The 12,063-nt window shown below is 42.1% G+C and overlaps 1 protein-coding gene across 3 annotated transcripts in view; it reads right to left on the reverse strand.

Moving 5' to 3' along the window:
- SKAP2 (src kinase associated phosphoprotein 2) overlaps nucleotides 1–12,063 on the reverse strand; it is a 188,718-nt gene that overhangs the window by 65,505 nt on the left and 111,150 nt on the right. The gene's annotated exons all lie outside the window — the stretch shown is intronic.

A 12,063-nucleotide genomic window follows, 5' to 3' on the forward strand; every position in this document is an offset into this window, starting at 1 on the left:
GATGGATATGGAAACGCTTTGGTGGCACAACGGTTAAGTGTTCGGCTGCTAAACAAAAGGCCAGCAGTTCGAACCCACCAGCCACTCTACAGGCGAAAAGTCCGCATCATCTGCTTCTATGCAGATTACAGTCTAGGAAACCCTCTGGGTCAGCTCTACTCTGTGACATGGGGCTCTTATAAGTCAGAATTAACTCCACCTCACTCGATAGCAACAACAATATCAATGGAGGGCTGACAAAGAGACAACATCAAAAGAGTAGCAATCAAACAGCACAATGACCCAAGATGCAGCAAAAGAAACCTTGATTCTCTCAAAGAAAGGGTGAAGTAGGCAGAACCAGAGATGTCACTGTTAAACAAGTAAAACCTGACGTTTATGAACAAATGCCTCAATCAAGACTCGGTGCCATGGAGTCGGGAGAATGGCCCCTGTGGGTTTCCGCGGCTTTATGGCCGTAGAAAGCCTCCTCATCTCTCTCAGAGCTGCCTGGAGGCTTACGAACTGCTGACCTTGCATGTAGCAGCCCAACTCATAACCGCTAGGTCACCAGGGCTCCTAACCCGATCCCTAGGCCTATTCGAATCTGTCCTGGAAGAAGCACAGCCACAATGCCCCCTAGAAGCAAGGGTGGTGACACGTCATCTCATGTACTGTGGACATAGTATCCGGGGAGACTAGTCCGTGGAGAAGGACGTGATGTTTGGTAAAGTAGTGGGGCAGCCAAAAAGAGGAAGAAGACCTGGAACAACATGAGTTGATATCGTGGCTGTAACAAGGAGCTCAAACATCACAACGAGTGCAGGCCCGAGCCGTGTTCCACTCTGCGGTCTGGAGGGTCGGGTCGCCAGGAGTCGGAAGCAACCCAACAGCCCCAACAGCAGCAATAGCTACAGGTCTGCTCATCTTATTCTTTAGTACTCCAGGACAGACAATCACACAAACAGCCACATGCAGGCAGGAGGGGCAGGAGCAGAAAGGCTGGGCTATCATAGCCAAGGCTTGAAAATAAGGGTGGGTAATTCATAATTCTATTGTAAACCTACACCCATAAAGTAGCCATATTTCCAATGACAGCGACTGACTATGCTGATACCTTGCTCTTCTCCCTTCACATTAGTGTCTGGTTTGAACATATAAAACATTAGCATTACAAGGAACACAATCATTTAAGTTTATAGATGTTAATTCTACAGTGCTGTTGGGGGTAGTTTTAGGGGCAACTGTTGACATGAGACCAAACACCAAAAGACAAACACTGCAATCAAGCAAATTCTAACTCATAGCGACCCTATAGGACAGGGAGGAACTTGCCCCGTGAGTGCCATGGGGCCGCAGTTCGAGACCCGCAGCCAGCTCCGCGGGAGAAAGATGGGGTTTTCTCCTTGTTAAAACTGCAGCATGTCACTCAAAGGAGAAAAATGTCAGACAAGTTCATTTACTCAGAACTGTGAAAAACAACTTATTTCCCAATAGCAGCTTACTGCTCTAAGAACCAAAACTTTAAAAAATGTTAGTCATTCACGAGGTGTCGAACGGATCACTGAAGACAAATGGGTGCATAAGCAAATGTGGCGAAGAAAGCTGATGGTGCCCGGCTATCAAAAAGTATAGCGTCTGGGGTCTTAAAGGCTTGAAGGTAATCAAGCAGCCATCAAGCTCAGAAGCAACAAAGCCCACATGGAAGAAGCACACCAGCCTATGCAACCACGAGGTGTCGAAGGGATCAGGTAGAAGGCATCATCAGAACAAAAAATCTTACCATAGTGAATGATGGGGGGAGTGCAGAGTGGAGACCCAAAGCCCATCAGTAGGCCACTGGAGATCCCCTTGTAGAGGGGTCTTGGGGAGGAGATGAGCCAGTCAGGGTACGATGTAACAATGATGAAAAATACAACTTTCCTCTAGTTCCTAAATGTTTCCTCCCCGCTCCCACTACCATGACTCTAATTTGACCTTGCAAGTCTGGCTAGACCACAGGATGTACACTGGTACAGATAGGAACTGGAAATACAGGGAATCCAGGACGGATGAGCCCTATAGGAGCAGTGGTGTGAGTGGCAAAACAGGGAGGTTAAAGGGAGAATGGGTAGGAAAGAGGGAACCGATTACAAGGAACTGTGTGTGACCTCCTCCCTGGGGGACAGACAACCGAAAAGTGGATGAAGGGAGACGTCGGACAGGCCAAGATATGACAAAATAACAATTTATAAACTATCAAGGGCGCATGAGGGAGGGGGGAGCAGGGAGGGAGGGGAAAAATGAGGACCTAATGTCAGGGGTTTAAGTGGAGAGAAAATGTTTTGAGAATGATGTACAAATGCGCTTTACACGATTGATGTGTGTATGGATTGTGATAAGAGTTGTATGAGCCCCTAATAAAATGATTTTTTTTAAAAAGTTAGTCATATTGATGGAAATCTTTCCAAAAACATATACTTGCCTGACCTCTCAAGCAATGTCTTTTAAACATAGTTTAGCATTGTCTTGATGCTCTTGTAGCGCCCTTTTGAGTATTCATCTTTAGGATTATCATAATTAATGCCCTCAGGATGTGTGAGGTGTGTGTCTTTCTATTAAGTTTCCCAAGGCTTCCATATCACGCTTTTACCTCAACTGCATCATGGTGGTCACATTTAATGTCTACAGAACTGAGGACTGCCAAGAGAAACGAGGCAATGAAACCTAATTTCCTACAATTCTAGTTCAGCAGGTTCAAGGTAGGCAGCACTTGGTTCCGATCTCCCACGAAACCGTAAGTAGACGGTTCACGACAGCTGTTCCCTCTCACTTCCTGCTGGCTTTCACCTTTACAGTTGTGTTCTGGGGGTGAAGCTGCCAGAAAGACAGCGGACACTTACTGAGCTTCTTCTACCTGCTAGAAATTTAATATAGTATGCTTTCTATATTGTAATAATTCTAAGAGATCTAAGGTATATTGTATATTCTTAACACTGATGGGTCAGCCAAACTAACTAACAAAAAAAAAAAAAAAAAGCCCCAATTTGAAATGAACCACCTTGCTCAAGCAGTAAGTAGTAAAGCCAGGACCCCAATGTAAATCTAACTCCAAAGCCTCCTGCTTTGAGAAGTTAGTGAGAACATTCTCAAAGTTATTTCAAAAGTATGTCAGAACCACCTTGGGAGCCCGTCGAAAGGCAAACGGCAGAGCTGTATCAGAATCTCGGGGGGTGAGGCGAGGAAATTTCTAGCAAGGATCCCACATGATTTTTGTACACAATAACATTTGAAAATCACTGACCTTGCACATGGAATTTAAGAAGTCACCGTAGAAAAGATAAATGGTCTCTTACATGTCCTCCTTCAACTTGGGCCAGACTTTCTCAGCTCCCTCTATCGGCTCCCATACTTTTGCCTATGTCTTAAACGCTCTGGAGAGTTATGTTCTTAATCCCTCTTCCTTTCCGCACTTCACTGTTCTCCCTGGGCCAACCACAAACAACCCCCAAGGAATAAATTATTTTTTAATATGCTTATCAAGTATATCTTTTTCCCCTCTTTAGTCCAGCTCGCTTTCTATCTCTCTCTCTCTAATTCCCTGGATAGTAAAAATGGTTATTAAACCAGACTATTAAGTAGTGCCAAGTGGGCTGAAGTTTGGACCTACCAAAGAGTGCCTCGGAAGACGTGGCCCAGCTATCTGCTCCTGGAGAACCAGCCACTGGCAACCGACGGTCCACAGCTCTGTTCTGACACACGTGGGTTGCCAGGAGTTGGAATAACTGGAAGGCAACTGTTTTCTCTCCCACACAAGCTTCAGAATTGTAAGTATCAATCTTCATACATCTTTCATCTCTGGAGTGCCCTGTCGGTACTCTGGATGTAACATACCCACAGAGGAAATCATCTGAGCTCACATTGCCCAAACACCATGCTCTTCCTTCTATCTTCAATCTTAATAAACGACACCACCGCTAACTGAAGTCCCCAAGTCAGAAAACTGAGCACATTTTCCATCGTCTTCCCTTATTTCACCAACTGTTTCCATGCTCCCTCTCACTGTCACCTACCAAAAGTCAGTTGGCCCTTCTATTTTTCTTGTAACTATATCATCCCCCCCTCCTTTTTTATTGGATCTCGAAAAAATTTGTGTAAAACATCAGCCACTCTCCTGCCATCTTAAATATAGCCCGAATACAGTCACTATATAACTCCAAGTCCGTTCATAAAGCTTTGTCAAATGGGGTCCCCAGCATCAGAGCATCTTTCTTAATGGAAAGGGATAACATTCAAGTTGCCAGGGGCAGAACCCAGCTTCCCACCACAGGAGTTGCCGAAGGCACCATTACCCTGCTCTGGATTAGTCAGGCAGATGCTCCAGCTGAGGCCTTAAACCTAAAGTGGGTAGCAAAAGCCTCAGCGGAGTCCAGAGTCGACCCCAGTGGCACCATCAATTATTGGCTATGCACAGAGGCAATACCCTGTGTTGCAGAGCCAGCCCTGTGTCCACTCAGATTCTTCTCGGGACACAAACTGAGCTGAACTGCTAGCCACCTTACCCCTCTTAATTTTTGCCTGTGTGCTGATCATCGTTGGCTTGTATCCCCACCAATTCTGCCTGATAGCTAATAGCCTCAGAAAATATTGCTTTACTGCACTTTTAAACAAAGTGGGTCTCTGTCGTTTGTACCCAGACAACTGACTTGGCCCAAATGGCTAGAAAACAGAACAACATGCAATATGTTTAGCAACGTTTTATGTCTGCTACTTACATTTAAGAAGGCCTTACAGAGTAAGTTATGTAACTCTGTTTATTAATGCTTGGGAATAGGACAGAGGAAGCATGCCCCACAGTACTGAACTCTCCAAAATGGTTCACAAGCTGCCCTATCTCCTCAATCAAAGATGGAAGCATTTTCCTTTTGCATACATAGCTCACTGAAATGCAAATGCCAACTTGACAGATACTTGTGGTGTTCTGAGTTACAGTGTGAGGAAAAAGAAAATTATCATTTTCCTTGAAAACAGTACGCTAGGAAGTCCTTGCGTTAGAATTAAAAGTTTGGCTAATAGGTTCTGGTAGCAGCAAATTTTAGGTATTTCTCAAACCTGTTTTTCTTTAGAATAACTACATGTTGCACACATAAGAGCCAAGTGGTTTTATTTGCTGCCACATCTTTTCAACGGTCGGTACAAACTTGATTAAGAAACCAAAACACGGTAATGCTGGTACCTGTGAATGAGGGTAAAGAAAGACAAGGCCTTCTGGTCAATGGAGACTTAATTCTCTCTAATCTTTAGCTAACCCTACTGGTTTCCCTAAAATGGAAATATAGATGCTAATTATGTTATGGCCATTTAGATTATCCAAACACATATCACAATTGCTAGGATAAAAATTACACAACATATTTTAATACCCTATGCACAGTATCCTCTTAAAATAGTATACTAATATTGCAAAAAAGTTTCCTACCATAATTAGAGATAAATGTGGCTGATATTCTTCATGCAACATGAATGGCAAAAAGCATCTGAAATAATGTACAGCTCCTAAGGGGCGTAAAGCAGAAAGCGACCTCGGCTTTTGCTCAATAGACTCTTAGCGACTCTCAGCCTCAGCCCCAGTGTTGCCTGCAATCTCATTTCTTCCAGCCCTTCACATGACAGCTGACAATGACACTTTACCCCTTCCCAGCTCACCAGCCCTCATTTGTAACATCTGTACCAAAACGTATCCTCTGAAGTAAAGAAAGCTGCTTAGTACAGGACCACCTACTTTATTGCCAATGAAGGAGGATACAATGGGAACTTCTGGCAAGGAAGCAACAGAGATTCTGAGCTATGAGGGCTACATGTGGGGTCAAGGTTGCGATCCCATTGGGTCACGGAGTGAGTGCGGGGAGGTGGCATGGCAGAAAGACTGACAGGGATCTGATGAAGTTCAGGGGCATGCTGAAACTTTCATCTTCAACGGAGCTTTCAAGCAGGGGGTGTGTATGACCAGATGAGTGGTTTTTTAAGTAACTGTGACCGTATTGGGGAGGATGGACTAGACTAGATAGAGATGGGGTCAGCAGGGCTATTTAGGAGGGCCTGTGCCGAGTCCAGGACAGGCAGGTGAGCACAAGGTTGGTAGGAGGCAGAAGTGGGGACTGGATGTGACTCCCCTGACTTCCCAGCCCCAACATTCCACCGCTCAGTGGAACAACAATGCCTGCAAGTAACAGCTCTTTTAGGAACCTGTGCCAAAAATATTTTTCTTCCTTTTTCTGTTTAAACTATATATGAACTTGAATCAGCATTATGAATCCTATCCTCCTCCCACTCCACTCTCACACTTATTTATTTTGGCTGAAGCATTATTTTAGAGTACAGTGAACCCTCGCCACTTCGTGCTTTGACTTCCGCGGCTTCACTCTATCGCGGTTTTTGCGTAACAGCGCATGCTCTGTCATTACTGCCACTGATTGGCTCATACTGTACACGCTTCTGTCTGCATCGCTAGGTAACGGAGCTACGTATCAGATGCATTTTTGCTTTTGTACAGTGTACTGTAATTGTTTGCGGTTTTTAAGAAATTTTATCTAAGCCCTATTATGGCTACTAAACGAGCTGCTTCTTCTAAGCCTTCTGACAATAAAAATAAGTGCCAGAGGAAGATGCTCACCATCCAGGAAAAGGTAAAACTTTTGGATATGATCAAAGATGGCAAGAAAATCGTGGAGGTTGCACGTCATTTCGACTTGAATGAGTCTTCCGTTCGCTCCATCCGTAAAGAGGAAAAAAACATCCGAGCTCCGGCTACTTTCACTTTCAACAAGGAAGCAAAGCGCATCGTGACAAGTCGTAATAAGTTCATAGTAAAAACGGAGTCTGTCCTAGCCTTTTGGATCAATGACAGGCGCAAGAAAAACATTCCGTTGGATTCGATAGTCATCCGGGAGAAGGCAAGGCAGCTCTATCAGCGTTTTACAGCAGACAAACCTCAACCAGAATCCTCTTCTGCATACTGTAAACTAGATGCCATAAATAATATAATAAATAATAAATGATAATTGTAACGTCCAAAATGTTTTACTGTATTTTCCCTTTTTCGTTTAATAAATTGGGTAATACGAGTGTAATGGTGACTAAAGGGTGTTTTTTCATGTCCTCTATGCTCTAACTATGAAAATATTTGTTTTACAAATAAGGAATCCTACTTCGCGGAATTTCATTTATCATGGTAGGGTCTAGAACCGATTAACCGCGATAAACGAGGGTTCACTGTATCTCATTTTTCTTCCACTTACAGGATTTTATGATTTTCTCTCTCCCCCTACACCATCTAAGCAAAGAATATCCTAGTTCCATCCAGCATGTGGCAATATCAAAAGTTACTTTTTGTATCATGTGCTTGAAATTTTTTCATTGTAACATCATCCCAATAATAGAATGTACATCATTATAACATTGGGCCCAATTCAGATAGTTTAATATAACAGAACTTTTAGGACTTGACAGGGAAATAATTTTTTTCCATTTGAATGGGCCTCACTGGCTCTCTCTCTTCCCCTAAAACTTCATTACTAAAAGAGGGGGAAAGGCCTTATATGTTCAGTTTCAATGAAAATTATAATGTATGTTTCATCATTCAAATTAGCATCATGGTTCTCTTTAGTATGTGAAAGTGACTGTATTTCTATAATTAGGAGTTCTGATGTTTTTTTATATTTGGTTCATTTGATAGAGGTATACTTCTGGCTTAAGGCATACACATAAATTAATATCATGATTTAATTACATCACATAAACCTACATATATGCATGTATGAATATATGAGGGTTAGTAAAAAGTATTGTTACTGTGGTTCCAGTTGGTACCTGAATGAGTTTATTTCAAACCACATGTATTTGAGCTATGTCTCTGGGATCAGGGGATGGCTGCAGACAAGTTCTCAGCAATCCACGTGTCTGAATGTCATTAAAGTGACTTCAAAAAAGGGATAATTTGGGAGCCATGGGGAGGAGAATTTGGGGGGGGCCAAGGTTAATATCAAATTGTTAACAAAACTCAAATAGTCTGTTTCCTAAATCATCAAAACTTTGCAATACGTTTATGGAAGTGTTGAGCCACATAAAACACCAGTTTTTAGATGGATCAAGCCTCTTGCTCTAGCATCTGGAAGACCTCAGAAATGAGCCAAAGGAGGGGAGACCATCAGCGTCAATGAATAAATTATGGCTAAGGTCCAAACACAAGAAGACGATGCCTGCAGACTTGCCACTAACGTGATAGCTCCTGAAACGGATCTCCCATGGGCCAGCACTTTCCATTTTCAGTGAGCATCATGGCCTCGCCAGCTTGTTGGGTGCCAATCGTTGCACAGAGACCCGTCGTTAGCCCCAAGAGCTGATCGTTTCAACACTCTTTTAATCAAGATTGAAGCGAATTCAGACAATGTTACAGAATGAACTGTAACGGTGACAAGTCTGGGATTTACCAATATCATCCAGAGACCAAGGTTCAATCAAGACCGTGGTTTCGGGGTGTAGGGGGGGGGATCTGTAGGGCCAGCTAAATTCAAGGCACAGAGAGGGGTCAGTTGGAAGGATATAGAGACTATTTTTCTGAGATTACAGAGGTCAATCTTAAAAGATGTTTACAAGGAACACAAGATAATCACAAGAGTTTAAGAAGTTTTAAGAAAACTGAAAACCATTGCATTGGTGAGGAAAGGACCAGAGGAGGTAACCAAGGAAAAATTCTCTCTCCAAATAATGCACCCCTCTGCATGCTGCAAGGTGGCAAGGGCTGTTCTGTACGAATTTCATTGGGCAACCTTACCTCACTTACCCTATGACCCTGATCTTACCCCTTCACACTTCCTTTTGTTTCCCAAATTCAAATAACACTGAAAAGGAACACAGTGATGTCAATACTGCTCTTCTGCTGTGATGTCAATCAAAGAGCACAGAAATCGTGGGGTGAGAGTTAGATAGATGCAAACACTGCCTTCAGAATGTACAGACAAATAGCTTCACATCTTAATATTTTTGTTTAATAAAGATTTCTATGATTTTTGCAGCAGTACTTTTGACTTATCCTCATGTACATAGAATATGTAATGCATAAGTGAACTGACATTTTAAAAATTTATATTGTAATTTTGTTCTCATCCAGTATATGAAGGACAATTTCTATATTCTTAAGATATAAGAATAATTATTTTAATTTCACAAGAAATTACAGCAATGTTATGGACTTTTTCATCTTTGATATGCAAATGTTAATTTTTAAATTCATCACAATAAATATTAAGTGAAAGATAAGCCTTTTATTTTCTACCTTTACAGTTAAGAGCCCCTGCAGAAAAGGTAAAATGTCAACCTGCTATCCAGTAGGATTTCATCAGTAAGCAGAAACACTCAGGTACAAATTAAAATAATCTGATGGCTAGGAATTTCACTGGTATATACTAAAGCAAGGCACAGTTGGATTTGAAATATATTTATATTTCTTTATGGCTAGAGGAGGACCATGCTACAAATACATGTATACAGACAGAGCAACACCTTTACCAAGAGAAATCTTTGAACACACATGTGGCGAGCATACGGCTTTGGTTCAGAGGAGCGACACAGTAAGGCCATGAAACAGTACGGTGGGAACTGGCTCACTGGAAGAGTGGGTCCTCTAGGGAACTGTCGACCTTTCTTTGTGCTCCAAAGATATTTCATATAAATCACTTCCTGGACTATATAATTTCGGCAATCAGTTCACATGCCCCCTCTATTGCCATCCACGACCCCATAGCATCCTCTATTCCTCTCATGCAATTTTACATGAAGCTTTGGAGTCCAGTGCTGGTATCCATGAAGTGTCCAATAAATCTTTATTGGAGAAAAGAAAAAATGAATGAGTGCATGAATGAATGAATGTCCTTAATGGAAGTCTGCACATCTAGGCTAACAAGTTTGATGAATGAGACTTATAACAATCAAAGGAAGAAGAAGAAGTTAAAAGGACAGATGCTATTTCATAAAAATGATAAAATATGTACTGTATATATATTTGTTACTTAAGGCCCAAAATGACTATGAATAATAAATGTAGGCATTATTTATGGGTACAAAGGTAAATGCATTATTTACCCTAGAGGCTGGAAGTACTCTTTCTAAGCCATTACTATCTTCATGGGTCAATATATTTTTGGCACACACAATCAGGTAGAAAATGTGAAGTATGTGTCTGCCAAATAGTAACAAAGTATAGTTTAACCGAGTCAGTGGTATCAGCTCCTTCAGTGCCTACTTAATTAAGAGGATTGTAGTTCTCATCTATCTAAACAGTTCTTTCCACAGTTTGGGTAAATGGTTCATATATACAGTGAAGAAGGCTGTACAAGATCAGTTACTTGATTTTAGAAAAGAAAATTAAAACTTCGTGTGATGTAATATTTTTTCTGGAAAGAAAAGGATATAAGGATAAAAATTTAGGATCATGCCAAACAAGCAATTAAAAATTGTGTAAAGAAGATTATTTTTTTAAAGGGGCGTGGGGGTGTGTGGAGTGGATCTGAAAGAAATGGAGCTGGCCGCCAGAAGGAAATAGCCCCGAGGAGCCTCACTAAAAAGAGGAGGTGCTACAGGGGCGGGAAAGGGAAGAGCTTAAGCAACAGGAGCCAGAGTCCAGACAGCAAGATGGAAAGGCATGCTGCAGCGTAACACTGAGAGCATCTTGGTGAGGTGCCCTATGGATCAAAAACCAATTCAAATACCAACGACAAAGAACGCATTACCTAGGAATCCCATCACACCCCCCCCCCTCCCAAAATAACCAAAATGTCTACTGAGGATGAGCTTTTGAATAAAGAAACACTCCTTGGGCTCAGGGATAATGCTCGTTGATCTTTGAGCTAGTTGTTGCTATCTACCAGACCAGGGGTGGAGGGCCACTGACTTCTAGCTTCCGAAGATCCTTCAGAGAACGGAGAACCAGTCACAGGGTCCGAAACCACCCTCGCCTTGCTTTGTGACCTACAAGTCCACAAAGGGGATCAAAAGATGCTTCTGTGTCGAAAAGTATGACTTTGATCTAAATTCATGATCGCGTACAAAACTATGAATAGTAACAAATGTTTAGGACCTTTAAAAATCCTTAAATCCGAGGTTTTATCATGAAATCACCTACTTACCTTTAACAGAAGATTCCTGCCTGCTGCCAGCTCTTTACCATTCAGATCTCACTGATACCATTACCTCGGAGCATTTGCAAATCAGTGACAGTATGCAAACTTGTTTTGTGCCACTAAGTCAGTTCTGACCCAGAGGGGCAGAACGAAACACTGTCCGATCCTGCGCCACCCTCACCATGTGCCTATACTGGAGCCACAGTGCCACGCCATCTCCTGACGGGCCTTCCTTTTTTTGGCTGCCCCTCTACTTTACCAAACATGATGTCTTTACTAGGGACTGGTCTCTTCTGAGAACATGTCCAAAGCATGTAAGACGAAGAAGTCTCACCATCCTTGCCTCCAAGGAGCACTCTGGTCTTCCTTCTTCCAAGACAGATCAGTTTGTCCTTTTAGCAGTCCATGGTACCTTCACTGTACTTGCATATGATATCAGTGATATTGTTGATTGCAAACTAGCCACTAACTTAACTCTTAATTCTTTAATCACCTGAGCTAAAAAGTGAAAATTTCATGCATTGTGTAAGCATATCAATTTTATCTGAGATCTTATCTGCTATTTTTGCAATGAAAGGGAACTAAAAACTACAAGTAATAGCAAGTGAAACATAATCACACTAAGAAGTAACAATTGTATAGGGAAGCGTCTAAATTAATAAAGTGAAAACAGTGGCTAAGGATAGGGGCTCTAAACATACTAAAATCCACTGCCATTGAGTTGATTCCAACTCATAATGCCCTAAATAGGGTTTCCAAGGCTGTAAGTTTTTACAGGAGCCTCATCCTTCTCCTGTGGAGCAACTGGTGGATTTGATCTACTGGCTTTGTGGTTAGCAGTCCAACACTTACCCTACAATACTACCAGGGCTCTTTCTGAACCTTAGGTTCAAAGTCCAGGTCTGCTATTTACTAGCTCTGTGATCTT

The sequence above is a fragment of the Echinops telfairi genome, unplaced genomic scaffold, assembly GCF_000313985.2.
Source record: "Echinops telfairi isolate 266 unplaced genomic scaffold, ASM31398v2 ScPeMD7_23;HRSCAF=83, whole genome shotgun sequence".
Classification (NCBI taxonomy): Eukaryota; Metazoa; Chordata; class Mammalia; order Afrosoricida; family Tenrecidae; genus Echinops; species Echinops telfairi.